The sequence below is a fragment of the Brienomyrus brachyistius genome, unplaced genomic scaffold (genome assembly GCF_023856365.1).
Source record: "Brienomyrus brachyistius isolate T26 unplaced genomic scaffold, BBRACH_0.4 scaffold32, whole genome shotgun sequence".
Taxonomy (NCBI): domain Eukaryota; kingdom Metazoa; phylum Chordata; class Actinopteri; order Osteoglossiformes; family Mormyridae; genus Brienomyrus; species Brienomyrus brachyistius.
In genome coordinates, this window is record NW_026042307.1 from 2,820,062 (window position 1) to 2,831,447 (window position 11,386).

At 40.9% G+C, this 11,386-nt stretch overlaps 1 pseudogene; it reads right to left on the reverse strand.

Annotated features, from left to right (window-relative positions):
• Positions 1-9,725: 9,725 nt before the first annotated feature.
• LOC125721092 (putative nuclease HARBI1) lies at positions 9,726-10,791 on the reverse strand (annotated as a pseudogene).
• Positions 10,792-11,386: the final 595 nt, after the last annotated feature.

The window sequence follows — 11,386 nt, forward strand, 5'->3', positions numbered from 1 at the left end:
GCAGCAGTATCGGTGAAGCGATCCAGCGCAAAAAAGAAGACTTTCGGAAGATTTTTCGCTGCACTTATTCCAAAGGTAAGATTGTTTAACATTTATTTGGGTAACAGAATTTATTTTGATAAACTAGCTTGAGGCAATGAGCATGTTGTTATTCTTTCGCTAAGAGCTGGTTAGCATTAGCTTAAGTTAACGATGTAAATGCTGATAAAATGATGATTGCATGTGATGGATTACTTATATTTGCGTATTTTATAACCACTTATGCTGGCGCACGTTACTTTTGAAACTCAGAGTAAGCTGTCTAAAAGGAGATTTTTTTTTCCATTTTGCCAGCAGCCATGACTTGAGGTCAGGTTTGGTATTTTAACTGGCTATTTTTCTACATTAATATGATTTCTTGTTAGTGGTGTAGGGTTCTGAAGGTCCCAGGGAAGGAAGACTGTGTTGCAAGCAATATTTAGTATTAGTAATGTAGGGTAATGCTGCTGCCCTTGGGGCAGGAAAGCTCTGCTGTCAGCATTATTATTGCTAGTGCTTGGCATTAGAAATGCAGTAATGCTGCTGCCCTTGGGGCAGGAAAGCTCTAATGTCAGCACTATTATTCCTAGTGGTTAGGATTAGTAATGCAGTAATGCTGCTGCCCTTGGGGCAGGAAAGCTCTACTGTCAGCATTTTTACTGCTAGTCCTTGGCATTAGAAATGCAGTTTGTCATTTAATTAAAATAAGTTTGTAATTACTTTTAAGGGATGTCATTCTTTGTGTTTGTGTAACTAAAATATACATGTTATACAAATAACATAGTGATTTAACATGGAATGTTTGTACTTTGTAGAAATATTGCTTGAAGAGAAAGAGGGAGAAATTGGCAGAGAAACATGAGTGGTAAGCATAAAACATTTTTGTGCCTATGCTTTTAATTATTTTAACTGAAGGTCTCAGGTAATATCAATTGTTTAAAAAAACACATAAAAAGAGGCAGCTAAATGATGCATGTTACTAATGCAGTCTTACAGGCTATGCGGTCCAGAGGATTGCAAAGAAGACATGCCAAAATTGGATGCGTAGGACCCTACCCACTTCACATGGAAAGTTTTCAATCCCTTGTAGAGAGCAACAAAGTGTCTGATGAGGTAACATGTTCTATGTGTTTTAAAGTAAACATTTCTTTGAAAATTTTATCCAATGTAGCTTGTATTGTTATACTGTTATATTCTTTACCTGCAAATATACAAAGAAATTCAAATTTTACACATCCAGAATTCTGCTCAAGTGTTTCATGTACTCCTTCATTTCACAGTTAATTATTTCTCATCAGAAACACTACTTTGAAAGCCCTACCCAAACTCACAACATTCTTATGTCAATACAGGTTTATTGGCACGATAGATGTACTTTTACAGGATTAGGCCTGGGAACAGCTAAAGTTGCTTAGTGACCTTGTCAGTTGTTAAAACAGCTATATGAACACATTTGAATTTAGCTATTAGTATAGGTATTGCAGTGCTTTTTCTCTGACTCTTAATTTTCCTTTGTTCTTTGGCTGATGCCTCCACAGACCATGGATGCCTTGTTCCATCTGTTCAGCATGGTAATAGATTAACTAAACTACTTTGGTTACTGACATTCTTACAAATATCACCTTTTGTCAAAATGTTCAAACAGATCGCATCCTCCATTTACTTCCTACTATGGTAGTAAATGGAGGATGAGATCTGTTTTGTTACTGGCAAACATCATCTTTTGTGTTCAGCAGAACTAAGACATTTATACAGTTTTGGAACTACCTGAGGGCAAGTAAATTATGATTTTTGGATAAATTATTAATTTAGTTTCACATTTTAATGTGCATATCTGCTCTTATAGATGTTTTGATGGCTTACTTTGACCTCATTATTGCTATTTGCCCTGTTTTTAGGACTGTGACGACAATGAAGACCTGTCTGACATTGCTCGGGAATCACCGTCAGAATTCCAATTGTACTCTGCAACCACAACACTACCCTACTCCCTGCATCTTGGTGCCACAACAACAGCTATCATTTTGGAAGGTACCGTGGTTGTGGATAACGTGGAAAATCTTCCACAAGCAATGTGTCTAAGTTTAGAACATAAATCAGTCCAAAGAGCAGAGTATCCTGCAGCTCTGAAGAGCACATTTGATTTCATACAGAGAGTGATTTTGTCTCTTGGCCATGTCACTCAAACCTAAAATCCAATCACTAAAAAAAAAAAAACGCTTGATGCTGTCATGCCCGGCTCGTCCGCTCCTCGTGTATGCCACGCCCCCTGATTACCCACGTGTACTTCCCTGATCGTCTCCAGCTTTGTCCACTTACTTTGATTAGTCCCGTCCTATTTAAGTCCTGGTCTTACCAGTTTGCCCTGTTCGTCATTGATGTTGCTGTGCGTCAGTGTCCTGTTCCCTGCTCCTAGTCCTCGTTCCCCGAATAAACCCCTGTTTTGCCCCGAATCTTTGCCTGTTCTTCCTGATCCTTGCCAGCCAGCCCGCACGATCGCCGTTATGCTTGCCCCGATCGTGACAGATGCAGTAATATGTCATTGCCATGATGTGAATATTCAGTACTACACTGATAGTGTTTTCCAGTTGTTGAAAAGGAAAAAAAAAGTTTACTTAATGTTAAAGTTAGTTTTAAATTGTCTTGTAATAAAACTCTTTTAAGAGAACTATATTAGGAAAGCTTTACTAAATTTACAGACTACAAAGTGGTCAAAAGCAGAGCTTTCAAACTGAACAAACATGTTAAAAAAGAAGAGATAAAATAAAGGACAATAGGACAATAAAATTCTTAAGTGCAGTATGTGTTTTTTTTTTGTCTAAATTGTTTTTGGCAGCCCATGTTGACAGGCATGCCTTAAGTAATGTCTATAGAGCAACAGTACATTCTTAGATGTGTACTCAAAGTTCTAAGGCAATCAGTTTCCACAAATTCTTCTAGTAAAGTGAACAAGCAGGTATGTTAAAATAACTTTTACTTGAGTTCTGCTTATAATACTCAATTTAACACTAAGTTAGATTACCATAAAAATTCAGTACCGGCAAATAATTTCAAAAGTTAACCTCTACAAATACACAAGTTAACTCTACTTAGAAAAGCCATGGAAACTGATTGCCTCAATTCTCAAGCAAATTAGGTCATACTTTTTGACTTGATCTACCTCATCTTTGTAAAGTCAACTTATTACTTTTTACAGTGCACTGTGTTTGCAGAAAGTGTGACATTACTGAACAAGCTTTTCTTCTCTGGACACAAGATAATAGCATCTTGCAACATTCAATTTTTCAGAAACGGTCCTTCAGTAAATGGCTTTGCTGATTTGGCAATTAACTCACTCACTGCGTAACTAGCTTCAATGGCAGCATCAGTGTCATGCCCGGCTCGTCCGCTCCTCGTGTGTGCCACGCCCCCTGCTTACCCACGTGTACTTCCCTGATCGTCTCCTGCTGTGTCTGATTACTTTGATTAGTCTTGTCCTGTTTTAAGTCCTGGTCTTACCTGTGGCCCTCGTCCGTCATTGATGTCAGTCAGTGTCTGCTGTATCCTGGTCCCCGTCTCCCGATTAAACCCCGTTTTACCGAACTTTGCCTGCTTGCCTGTTCCTGCACGCTCGCTTGTCTGCACGCTCACCCAGCGATCGCGAGCGTCCCGTGACAATCAGCATCATTTTTGCCCTTGTGGAAAATACTTTGCTGAGAAGTTAGTCCTCGGTGTAACAGTGTAACTCTTAGGCCCGGTTTCACAGACAGGGCTTAAGCCTAGTCCCAGACTAAACTGCCAACTTGAGCTGTCTTAACTCAAAGTGACTTGCACAGATATAGATTAAAATAGTCACAGCCTATTCTGGATTAAACAAAGCTGATTGCAAGAGGGAGGATTATAGCTAGTCTATGACTAAATTGAAGCTTAAATTAATCCTTCAAGGAGGCAGGTTTAACTCCTGCTTTGCACTGTTTGTGAGGGGAGCATGGAATATTTGGAATATCTAAATGAAAACCAGCATGCACAACAGAGGCCTGCAAGAGTACTTTTGGATAGGAGCGATCCATTACATTACTTTGATGACACAGCTTTTCAAGACCGCTTTCGCATGTACAAAGAACATGCATTGGAGATAATATCTTTGCTAGAACCTACACTTTCCTGTCTGTCTCGGAGAGAACTGGGTAAAGGCTTTCCTCTCAAAGTTCTGCTCACATTGAGGTTTTTGGCATGTGGGACCTTTCATCGTGAAACTGGTGATTTGTGTGGTGCCAGTGAAGCAACTGTGTGTAGAATAGTTCACAAAGTCTGCAGAGCCATTTGTGAACTGAGGAGTGTTTACATAAAGTTTCCTGATGCTGCTGACCAAGCCAACTACAAAGTGCAATTTTATGAATATGGGCACTTCCCAGGTGTCATTGGCTGTATAGATGGATGTCATGTTCCCATCAAGTGTCCATCAAGTCCTGATGCTGAGGAGTACAGGAACCGTAAGAACTGGTTTTCAATCAATGTTCAGGGCGTATGCACACCAAATTTAGAGTTTGCAAACATTGTAGCGCGTTGGAAAGGTTCAACTCATGATTCAAGGATTTTTCTCAACTCCTCATTGTGTGCTCAGTTTCAGAGAGGACAGCATAGTGGACTTCTACTTGGTGACAGTGGATATGGTCAGAGTAACTTTTTATTCACTCCATACATAAATCCCACAACAGTGGAGCAGCAAAGACACAACAGAGCTCATATCCGAACAAGAGGCATGGTTGAACGCATGTTTGGAATATGGAAAAGTCAATTCCAGTGTTTACGCAATACACTTCGTTTCAGCCCAAGAAGATGCTGCAAGGTCATCATTGCTACAGCGGTGCTGCACAACTACCTGAAGCAGCGCTGCTGTCCTGATCCTCCAATGGAAGATTATGATGAAGCAGATGTAGCAGTGGCTGAGGCAGGCAATGGCCAACAAGGACTTGCACATAGAGCTGCATTCACAATACAGCACTTCAGCTAGGTAAGATGAATTTCAATATGGAAGGTATTTACTATTACTTTTGTACAGAAAATTATCAAGGAAAAATAAGCCAAACAGTGTGCAGCAAAATTTACCAAGTCACTTAAACAATACTGCTTGAAAATGTAAAATAAAATACTTTCACTCATGAATATGTAAATGACAAATTGGTTATTATTCTTTTTTTTTTTTAACACATCTTTTACACACCATGGCTTGTAATCACAGCTGTCTCCTTACTGTATCTTTTTTGTATCATACCTCTTTCTGCCAACTTCATATCCAATTCAGCCTGTAGAATTCTCATTTTCATGTCATGCTCTTCCTTCATAAATTTAATTTTTTGCTCATGGAATTCTCTGGCTAACTTTTCATGGATGGTCATTCTGCTTGCTCTATTCTGACAGGTGGTGGCAGCATCTTTTCTCAGGGATGCTGGAGCAGATGTGGAGGGCACACACTCACTGTGCTCTGGCTCTGCCAGCCTGTTCAGATCCCTCTGTTCTGTGGGGGGAAAAAACCCACAGAAGCACAAATAAAGAAGCACACATGATCCTTAAGAAGAATAAAGATTGACAGAGTGGAATATGTGCCAAAGGCAGTAACCAATTTCTTTCTTACAGAACCAGCAACCTCTGGAAGGTATACCAGATGATGATCACTTCAACAGTTCAGATGAAGAACTGAGAACAAATGGTACGTATTATTCCAGACAACAAGTCGCTCACTTCATCAGTTTTGTCTTTATTTGGTGCTCCACCACCAGTAATAAATCGCTGTCTTCTTATCTCTGCATTCTGTCTTTGTGGAAGAACGTAAAACTGGCTTTAAAGAGTCTATACAGGCAAATATCATTCATTATAAATTGTGACAAAAATATAAATATGAAAAATGTGCAATGATAATAAAGACATCTCACCTGAAGTTGTTGTATTGTTCTTGTGGTTGCATTTTCATTTGCATTGAATTCATTGCAAATTGCATTCCAAGCACTCCTTTTCTTTTGTTCACTAGCAGTAGTGTGGGTTTTACTTTCAATGACTGGATAGTTTGTCAAAATTTGTTTTAGTAGTGTTTTTTCATACTCACTAAAGTTTTTTGAACGAATTCTTTTTGCCTCAGCCATTGCTTTATTGTTGGTTTAAATCTTGACACAGTGTTTTGTAGTCCATTTCAGGTTTTAATCAACACCATCAGACCAACATCATGTGCTTATACTCAACCTAATCAGGCCTATCTCAGGTGTTCTCATTTAACCTTACTTAAATTACTCCAGGACTCTGTAGTCTCTGACTAACTAAGCCTATTTTAAGCTATGTTCATGAAAGATACTTAAATGCCCTAGATTAACTAGTACTGATTACGGTCTACTCCGGGCTTATATTAAGCCCTGTCTGTGAAACCGGGCCTTATAGTCCTCTCATCTGGTTTGTACTTATCATACTGCTCTCCGTGTTTAGTCGGGTAATGGCATTTCAGATTTTATTCCTTTAAAACCGTGACATTTCCCTTGCAAATCAGAACCAGCACATCCGTTGAACTCCACAAAAAATATTTGAATTGAAATATTCTGTGTTCCATATCCAGGTTTTTTTCATCCTGAAAAGTGACATTTTTATTTGCTGTAAAACAACTTGCTGCAAAATGTATGCGTATAGGTGTCGGGTCATAGACAGTAACGATCGGGGTTCAGCTAATGCTAATTGGCTGAACCCTGACATCTGTGCATGTGCACATCATCCAAGTTTATTTATTTTAAAATTTAAAAAGTTTAAACAAATATCATGGGTTTTCATAATAAATGTACATGAAATGGTAGCTTAAATTGATGACCAAGAACTTTTAAAATAGAAAAAAAAAAAATCAATGTTTCACACGTGACGGTGGGCCAGATGTGGCCTGCAGGCCGTAATAAATTAAAGTCCTAAAGCAGGGGTCTCAAACTCCCGAAGTTCAAAATCATCCATATAGTTACTTCAAAAAAGAAGCACAAAGTTTGTGCTATATATTGAGTAATAGCGAATTTACTCTTAAACTGATGATGTTGATCGAAATCTTATCTTGCTGTAATCGTATTCCTTAATGTGAACAGTTTTGCACAACACAGTCAGATTCTAGAGCCTCTGACCAGTGGCGTGTACTACGAAGGGGGTTTAACCAAATCAGACTTAACCCCGAGGTAATTTCAAAATCAAGTTGATTCAATCGGGGCTAATCAATACTACGACGCCAGTTAAGAAGTTGATTTGTTCAATCAGTGTTGTTAATTGGTGCTTGTGCGCGTTCACATAAATAGAGCATGATCGGCAGCGCAAGGCACTGTTAAAGTATGGAGCTCGCGCCATGACTCAATCACGCACTCTGCCTCCGTAATCATCCAAGGTTACGAGGAATTCAAATCAACGATACAAGGGAAGTCTAACACCTCTGCAGCCAACAAAAGCAGGCAGGCTTGTTGGCAACGAATTACTGACCGCGTAAATGCGTAAGTACATTTCTATGATCAATAATTCTTCATCTAAAATATCTCACGATCGCTGATTAGACTATGAAGCGTTGTCTGAAAAGAACTGATATACTGTTAATAAATGCAGAGGCTCACAAATGCAACACAACAGAAAATAATAGGCTCACTTCTGAATTAAGTAATGTAACGCTCTCAAAAGTTCCATTACTGTGATGTTACTCAGAATTTAAACCTAATGGTAACTTAACTGATATGATTCCAGATGCAGTAATATTGCACAGCGTACTTAGAAGCAAGTCAGGATGAAATATAAAAACATCATGACAAGTGGTAGGATTATGTATTTATACTCATTATGAAAGATTTCTGTGTAGCCTCCAGATAATAGTGTGTTTCTATGTGTCACAGCTAATAAGAAAAAGCTGTCTATAAAGGAAACGGGTGAAGGGCCACCTCCAGAAGCCTTAAGTCGTGCTGAAGAGTTGGCAGTAGCCAACAACGTAGGATGGCCCATCATGGAGGGGGTTGATGGTGGTGTCCGGTCAGACCCTGGTGCCTCAGATATGTGCACCGTTTACGTGCAGAGTAATATTGCAATACCATTGCACAAATTATCACGCTGTACAATCATGAAATTCAAATGCATGTGTTATGTCCAGCGGAGGGAGGTAATATGCAAGTGCTCCAGCCACCTGCAGAGCCCAGTACCTCCTGTGATCCTCAGATACAGGTAAGTGCAGAAATGACTAGGTGTGCCCAGTGTTGATGCATCTTTACCTAAATTCCTTTATTGTTCAGGAGGACTTGGGTGAGGACACTGTCGGCATTCTCTGACACGCAAATCCAGGTAGATGCATTGCATCACACATGTGATTCCCCCAGGATAATACAGTACAGCATAGCATTTAGACCTCTGCACAGATTCTGGAATTCTACTGTCCTTAAGTTGTAATTTGCATTCTCCCTTGCAGCAACCCCCTTTCCCTCCTGCAGCTTCCTCCACTCGGACCTCCCACACGGAAAGTGCAGTTGCTTTGTCTTTGACTCTTCGGGTTCATGAGCTGCATACGCACTGCTTCACCGTTTCATGCGCACTGCTTCGCCGTTTCATGCGTTTTTTTCCCCCCTGTGTAGGCTAGAACAGACAATGTGTGTTCCCTTTACAAGCGCATGCTTGAGTTGGACTGCAAGAGGAAACAACTGCAAATAAAGAAACTGAAGCTTGAAATTCAAGAGCTCGAGCATGAAAAGAGGGTATTGCTATACATTTATCAGTATTACATCTATATATGTACCATGATTAATTTATCACTTGTACTTTGATTGGCAACTAATAAAACACTCTCCCTCTCCTACAGACTTGAATGTGGTCATGGTCTGAGTTTTATTTTAATGAGTGAAACCTCTCACTGCACGTCCTGTGGAGTGGTCGAGGGTCACAGGGTCAACAATGTATGGAGGTATGGGCAGCGGAGTAAGGGTCTTTTCTTCCCTAATGGTTGCAATATTATGTAACACCAACAACAAATAATTTATTTTTGTATAGCGCAGTTTCACATCGTCTCAAAGCACTTTACAGCATCCTCACCCAAAGTCCCCAGTGAGTAAGCCAAAGGCGACAATGGCAAGGAAAAACTCCCAAGAGGGAAGAAACCTTGGGAGGGACCAGACTCAAAGGGGGAGCCCATCCTCCAGGGGCCGGCAGGGAGAGTGAAATAAGAGAGATGGTTAAGTGCTGTCCAAATAATAAGATGTAGAAGATGACACAGGCAGTACGGCGAGCTAGATGCAGGGACGTCATTGGTAGTGGCAATGTCACATGTAGCAGGGTGTGCTGGACATCTTAGTAGATTGAGGTCTCCAGGTAGCACCCCCCAGGAGGAGTAGGAGAAATGGAAGATGACACAGGCAGAACGGCGAGCTGGATGCAGGGACATCACCACACATGCTGACACCACCTGACAGGCCCTCTCTGGCCGTACTCGTAGGCCTTTGAGGCAAGTAAAACGTGCCTTTAGAATGCCAAATGTCATTTTTATCCTTACCCTTGTTAGACTGTGGGCAGCATTGAATTGTATTTGGGGCCTTGGTAACTCCTTATCTTGACCCTCTAACAAGTGCTTCAGCATGGGTATCCCCGGTCTCCCACCAACAGGCCATTAAAATGCCCTTTGAAGAAATTGAGAGCAACTGTCACACACAAATTTGTGCAACAAAATCTGTAGAATACTGATTGCCTTACCTTCTTCAAATCTGTGAGAGAATGGACTCCCTGAAAATGTGAGAGTCACGTACTGAGCCTGGACACTGTGCGTCCAGGCTTGTGACCATTAACTGGTGATCACATGTCATCTAAGGATTGAAATCCAAAGCTTGTTCATATGACACATAATAGAAAATGAGCCAGACTTTAGAATGGCAGATTATGTGTTTCACAATCAAATGTACAACACGATTAAACATAGGCATATGTGGTATGCATCAGTATGCATCCTTAATCTGTTCCATATCCTTGGACTTATACCCAACAGGATGTATTCTGAGGTAGCACTGTACTATCAGAATAGTGTATCAGTCATGACAAATATACATTACAGAAGAAGCTAACAAATTCCAACTCACCTTATGTGAGGAGAAGGTGAACCTTATAGTCCCTAGCCCATATATCAGATCTAAAAGCATATTATGAGAAAAATACCTGTACATTGATGCTGTGAATAGATTTGCGATTCACATACACACACAGTGTCCCCTCCCAGGGGTGCACTGATTGGGATGGGTGTGCAATCGATGATGCCTATGACCCTTGGGAATCCTATGAGAAATTGTGTCAGCAGAAGCAATTTCCCTATGACAATAGAATAATTTCATACTGTGATTTACCTGCGATTGCATGAAACCCTTCTTTATTCCGCAGAGCACTTAAATGACCAGGGAAAACCACAAATGCATCCAACAGTTTAGATAGAGCAAGCACCACTTTGCAAACCGCACGGCGAACAGTATTCTTGCTCAGATGTTTAGCATCACCGATGGAATACATAAACTGGCCACTGGCAAAATATCGCAGTGCAAAGCATACTGTATGCTCGATCATGAGGGCATTGCTGTAGCGAGTGGAATTAGAGTCCTCTGGACCGAGCAACTGGCAAAGGTAACGAATTGCATCAGATGAAAATCTGTACCTTTCATGGAGAATATCGTCTGGGTATGCCAGCGGATTCTGGCGATCTCTAAAAACCCTCGCCCTGCGGAGAGAGCCCCTCACAATTTGCGCGCCAATGTCGTACGGATCATCCAGGTACACCAGCATTGTCTTCGGAGAAATTGTAGTGGGAGGGGCGGTTCTCATATAGGGCTGGCTTATGCAGAAACGTTGACTTAACCAAGAACAAAAACTGCTCAGAGCAGTTTTTAGACTTAGTGTAAATTGCCATAGCAACATGTCTCGACTAAAACCTACCCACCTTTCGTAGTACGTGTTAATCGTGAAGTTACACCACATGTCATCAAGTTACTCACAACATTACCCCGATAAGCCAGTTACCCCACTTCATTGTACAGGCCACTGGTCCTCATCCTGTGACATCCTCTCCTTTGCTCGCTTCTTCTTCACCAGCAGTATAGAAGAGGTAATGCTTCTACCGGCACGAAGTCGGTCATATTTTTTCTGTTTGCCCAGCTCTTAAACGCAAAGATGCCCGTGTTGCTTCCAAAAAGGTACAACTTGCTGCTCGTGTTACAAATGCTTCCTCGTCAACCCTGTCTGTCGAACCTACCTTTCAACCGTTTGTTTTCACCGGTCCTGTTTCGCTTGGTAAGGACGAAGAGCAACACCCTGTAACTATCTAGTGAGATACAGGTGCTGCCCGATCATTCCTTGTGGATGCTGTTATCCCACTATCCCA